The sequence below is a fragment of the Tupaia chinensis genome, unplaced genomic scaffold (genome assembly GCF_000334495.1).
Source record: "Tupaia chinensis unplaced genomic scaffold, TupChi_1.0 Scaffold145907_1, whole genome shotgun sequence".
NCBI lineage: Eukaryota > Metazoa > Chordata > Mammalia > Scandentia > Tupaiidae > Tupaia > Tupaia belangeri.
This window is the reverse complement of record NW_006205765.1, coordinates 2,117,860-2,123,664: the sequence shown is the minus strand read 5'-3', so window position 1 is coordinate 2,123,664 and position 5,805 is coordinate 2,117,860. Positions and strand designations below refer to the sequence as shown.

Sequence of the window (5,805 nt, the reverse complement as noted above, 5' to 3'; positions counted from 1 at the left end):
TTGACCAGTGTCCTGGGCCTTTAAGAGTTGGACTGGCTGGGCTAAGGAGAGAGCTCTCACCTCTCTCCACCCTTCTTCCCTGATTGCCAGTCACTGCAGTAAGCTGCAGTAGAAGAGGGGAGGAAGTGAGCGTGTGCAGGAGAAGCCAGAGGGAAGGAGCCAGGCTGGGCTTTCTCATCCAGCAGTGGAGCGCATCGCCAAGCTCAGGAGGCATAGCTGACTACACAGGACTGCTCTCCTGCTACCCTGCTGTTCTACTGTCCTGCCCACGGTAAGGGCCTGGAGGCTCTGACCAGCCTCTGTTCCAAGCCCTGTCCTGATTGAATTTCTAACTCTGTCCTCCTGAGGATGATCACCCTAGATTAAATTGTGTCCTAGATTCCTTCCCTTGCCCCAATGACTCTACAGGACTTTCTCCTTTTGCTTCTCTCTAACTTATCCTCTTCGACTCTTAAGAGTTTTTCTCCCTGCTTGATCAGTCACCCCTTTATATGATAAAACTCTTAGCTATCAAGAGTCAGGACTGCTGTCACTAGCCACTCTTCAGAGGTAAACTCCCAACCCAATAAGGGAAGAGGAAGAACTGGAGTAGCCAAGCGTTAGATATCTATTCATTAGCAGATTGTGGAGGGTTACCAAATAAAGGCTGGCCAAGACCTACGGAAAGTCAGAAATCCCTGATAATAGAGTTATGAGACTTCCTTGGCAACAGCTAGGGTTTGAGCTCTGTGCCTGGGTCTTTGTACCGGGCTCGACAGCGTGCTATGCTGGGGGAAGTACTTGCTTCTTGTCCTAACTCTACCATTTAGTATGGGACTTTGGACCACAATTTCTGGTCTATGATAGGAGTTTCATGTTTCCAGTCTTGCCTATGTACCTGGTGAGCTTGTTAAAAATAAATACTTCTTGGGGGCCCCAGGTGGCGTGGTGGTTAGAGGCGCCGGATTCCCACATGGCCAACTGTGGTTTGAGTCCCGGACCTGGCGACTTATTCTTTGCTTTCCCTTTTCTGTTTCTGTCTGGCCAAATTAAAAAAAATTATAATAATAACAAATGGAATTTAAAAATAAATCATTAAAAATAAATAAATAAATATTCTTGGGCCAGCAGATGGTGTAGCGGTTACATCACTGGATTCCCACATGGCTGACTATGGTTCAAGTCCCCAACACAGTGACTTCAAACTCACGCCACACCAAGCACGTGTGTGTGTGTGTGTGTGTGTGTGTGTCCAAGGTCCTCGGAGAGTAGAGGAGAAGGGATTGCGGGAGGGGGGCGATTTCTCACTTTCCCTCTCACTGTCTCTCTCTCTCACCAGTAAACACACATGTCCTAAGGCAAAACCTCTTGAAAAAAATATAATAAAATAAGTAACCTTGAACCCCATCTTTGGAAATTCTGATTTGGTAGATTTTGAGTGGGCTAAGGAATCTCAATTTTAAAACACTGTCCAGGAGATATTGGTGAAACCAAGAACCTCTAATCCTTACTTACAGATGTATTGTAAAAGAACTTTCAAGCTTTAACATACTGAAGGCTACAACCTATAATGAGAGCCATTTTGTCCTCTTTATATGAATCGGGCTAGACATAATCCTTCTTAGAAGCAAGGAAGTAAACAAAATAACTCTCTCCCTTACTGACCCTCAGAGAGACCTGAGACACCCTTTCTTTTCTTTTCTTTTTTTTGGAGAGGTTTTTGCTATAGGGTGCATGCGCTCACCAGACAGACAGAGAGAGGCAGGGAGACAGAAAGCAAGAAATCACCCCCTAGGGAGGATGGTCACGCCACAATCCCTTCTCCTCCATTCTCCTCTTGGGATCTTGGGCACGCATGCACACGTGATCGGTGTGAGTTTAAGCCACCGGGTCCGGGACTCGAACCACAGTTGACTACATGGGACTCCAGTGACATAGCCATTATGCCATCTGCTGGTCCCAACCTGAGACACCCTTAATCCCACTGTAATTTTATTTGTGCCACTGGGGACCCTGCCAAAGTCCATCTCTAGGTGAACATGGACCCACTTGGAAGTTAAGGATCAAATCTTGCTCTGTGGCCATGACCCACTTTTCACCCTATTTTGTGTCTGTTTTTCCATCTGTCTTACAGAGGTAATTATCTGTAGCTTCAAGATTTTTATATACATGTCTAGGAGTTAATATTTAAGACATAATCTCTCTTATTCTCAGGTTTAAAATCCTCTGTACCCTTGCCAGTGCCCCCACTCCCAAATTCTATATTCCTTCTCTCCTCATTGCCCCTATATTAGCTCTGATCAGCCTTCTGTCCCACCTTCAGACACCAGAGGAAACATTGAGACCTAGAACACCTAGGTTCTAACTCGCATTCTCTGAGCAGTTTGTTTAGTCAGTCTCCTAGGATACAGGGGAAAGTGAGGCTGAGCAGAGGGACATGCTACTGAGTGTCCAAATCCATGTGTCCTCCCTCCTGGGCCAGTCTCAAACTCCTCAGAGGATGAGAATCAGAACAATTGGGAATTAGTGGAGACAAGAAGGAAGAGACAGGAAGAGGTGATGAGAGAAGGGATGAGAAGGATGAGAAGAGGAATGCAAAGAGAGACTGACCTGTGAAGAAATAGGGAAAAGAGAAAGGATTGGGAGGAAGAAGAATGAGCCGGGGAGAGAGGAGAAGGACTGGACCAGGCAGTTTGCGGAATGGAAAGAAAATAGGAAGAGAGGAAAGAAAGGGCCTGTTGGTGTGGTTGTTCAGGTGACTAGATCCCACCCTGACGACAGCATGGTTCAAATCCTGGACCTGGGGGCTTGAAAAACACGCTGGACACCTGTGAATGTGTACCCAGAATCCTGAAAGGAGGGAGAGATGGAGGAGAAGGGATTGTGGAGTGACCATCTCCCATGGAAAATGCTTTCTTGTTTTCTCTCTTTCTCTCTCTCTCTCTCTGACGAGCACACTCACCCTCCAGCAAATTTAAGAAAGAAAGAAAGAAAAGAAAGGTGATTCAGTAGGATACAGGGAAATAGAAAATGATGGAGGGGAGAGACAAAACCCGTGTCCCTCATTGATTTCTAGTCTTACCTCATCTTACTTCCTGGAAAAGACTTTTAAATTTTATTTATTCAGTTTTTGCTATAGGGTGCATGCACTTGCTAGAGAGAAACAGCGAGAGGATAAATGAGAAATCACCCCCAAGGGCAGATGGCCACACTGCAATCTCTTCTCCTCTATTCTCCTCCTGGGATTCTGGGTACACACGCATACTTGCCCAGAGTGATTTTCAACTACCAGATCTGGAATTCGAACTGATTTCAGCCATGTGGGAGTTTAGTGCCTTAACTACCATGCCACCTGCTTGTCCCACAAAGACCTTTTCTAGGAAGAGATTTTTCAGCTGATTGTGTGAAGGCCTGTGTCAAGTTCCAGTTCTGTCACTCATTTAAGTGACTTTGGTAGTTCAGCTCATCCGTCTAGTCTTTAGTCCCCTTCTCTAAAAAGTGAAACTCGACTCTAACATTCTATGGTTCCCTGAGTTGAAACTGGTGCATGTATGGCCACATGTCATCTGGATACAGATTTTTTTTTTTGAGAGGTTTTTGTCATAGGGCGCGTGCGCTCGCCAGACAGACAGAGACATACAGACAGAAAGTGAGAAATCACCCCCCAGGGGGGATGGCCACGCTGCAATCCCTTCTCCTCCATTCTCTCGGGATCTTGGGCATGTATGTACATGTGCCTGGCGTGAGTTTAAGCCACCGGGTCCAGGACTCGAACCGCGGTCGACTACGTGGGAGTCCAGCAACATAGCCATTATGCTAACTGCTGGTCCCATCTGGATACAGATTTTAAATAGTGATTCAGGAAGGGGAGCAGGATTAGAAAGAAACGGCCAAGCCCTGAGGTTGGAAGAGTTTGACAAAGGAGGAAAAAAATAATTTTCTAAGACTTGCTTGAGAGGAGATAGTCTCCAAAATAGGGGTATCCAGGCACTTGGACTCCATTCTCAGGCTTCCCATGTTTCAGGATATCACTGTGAGGCTCCTGGACACAGGCATAAGGGAAGGTAATTCTTTCTTCTCCCAGGCCCAACCCCACCCCATCCTAGAGTCTGTAGGCCCCAGAAGTGGGAATTGAAGTTCAGAGAAGATAGATATAAGGGAGGCAAGGGAAATTAGATTTCAGTCCTGAGCCATCCATTCCTCACTAGAGTCTAAGGACCTAAAGATTTAAGAGAGACCTATTACTTTCTTTTTTTATGTTTTGGGTTTTTTTTGTTGTTGTTTTGCTTATAAGTCAGAGGGTGCATGTGCTCACCAGAGAGACAGAGTGGGGGAAAAGGAGAAGGCACTTCCCTCCCACTCCATAGGGCATTGTTTTGCCACAATCCCTTCTCCATTTCTCCAGCCTGTGGGGATCTTGGGCATACACACACATGTGCCTAGCATGTCCTTTAAGCCATTGGGGCCAGAATTTGAACCAGGGTTGGCAATGTGGGATCCAGCTCTCTTAACTACTAGGCTACAGGACCAGCCCAAGACCTATTTCTTTCTATTTGCGTCTTCATAGAGTTTCTGTAATTGTGTATCCCCACTCCAAAAATCAGAGATGCTTGCCTGTTTCTCAGAAAGCACTTTTTTTTTTTTTTTAGAAAGAGAGATTTTTGCTATAGGCTGCATGCATTCGTCTGAGAGACAGAGAGAGAGAATGAGAAATCGCCCCCCTAGGGAGGTGGAATGCTGCAATTCCTTCTCCTCCATTCTCTTCTTGGGATTTTGGGCATGCACACACACACACCTGATGTGAGTTTTAAGCTGCAGGGTCTGGGACTCAAACCGTAGTTGACTACGTGAGAGTCTGATGATGTAACCATTATGCCATCTGCTGGTCCCCTCAGGAAGCACTTTGGATCCATTTATCCATCCAGAGGTTTCTTCTGATCTCACCTAGGTGTATGTATTCAACCTCAGCTGGTAATGTCTTTTCTTCACCAAGCTGTTTCTTTCCTCCTCTTGCTCTTCCTGTCTTACTCTGGGTCCTGCACATCGCTACCCCTTCAGAAAGCTTCCTCTGGGTCCTATGGTTAGGGAAGTTGTATTTTCAGTGACTGTCACATTCTCCCTGAAGACTTTGTCACTCCTGGGTGACTTTATAAGGTATTCTCACTAAAGAGAGATAGGGCACTAATACACTATGTGACCTCAGAAAAGGCATATCACATTTCTGGACTTCCTTTTTTTTTTTTTTTTTTTTATTAAGATTTTTGCCACAGGGCGCACATACTGGCTGGAGAAAGACAGGGACACAGAGAAAGCGAGAACTCATTCCCCAGGGGGAATGGTCACACCCCACTCCTTTCTCTTCAACTCTCCTCCTGGGATTTTGGGCATGCATGCACCCACGCCTAGAATGATTTTCAAGCCACCAGGTCTAGGACACAAATCATGGTCTGTCATGTGGGAATACAGTGCTTTAACCACTTGCCACCTGCTGGCCCCTGGACTTCTTTTTCATCTGTAAAATATAAAAAATTGAACTGCATGAAATTTTGGGATTTTTATATTTATTTTTTATTCTTTATTTACATGATATTTTTAATGGAAACTAATGGAACAATTGCTTTACTTATTTTAAATTATTTTAGATGTTTACCACTGTCCAAATTTTAAACTTTTAAATTAAGAAACACATATTTTGGGGCTGACAGGTGGTGTGATGGTTAAGGGCGCTGGACACCCACATGGCCGACCATGGTTTAAGTCCTGCACATGGTGGTTTGCTTTTTCACTTTCTCTCTCTCTGTGTCCCTCTCTGGGGGGGACAAATTA

At 45.3% G+C, this 5,805-nt stretch overlaps 1 protein-coding gene across 6 annotated transcripts in view; it reads left to right on the top strand.

The window, feature by feature from the left end:
* The window catches only part of PLCD4 (phospholipase C delta 4), a 26,656-nt gene continuing 20,851 nt past the window's right edge, over positions 1-5,805 (top strand). For 2 of the 6 annotated variants that reach the window (XM_006168664.3, XM_006168661.3), the window contains exon 1: positions 2,181-2,535. The gene's annotated coding sequence lies outside the window, so the exon portion shown is untranslated. Of the gene's footprint in view, positions 272-2,174; positions 2,536-4,003; positions 4,044-5,805 lie in introns of those variants that run through there. The other 4 variants (XM_006168663.3, XM_006168662.3, XM_006168666.3 and 1 more) reach the window with 4 other exon arrangements.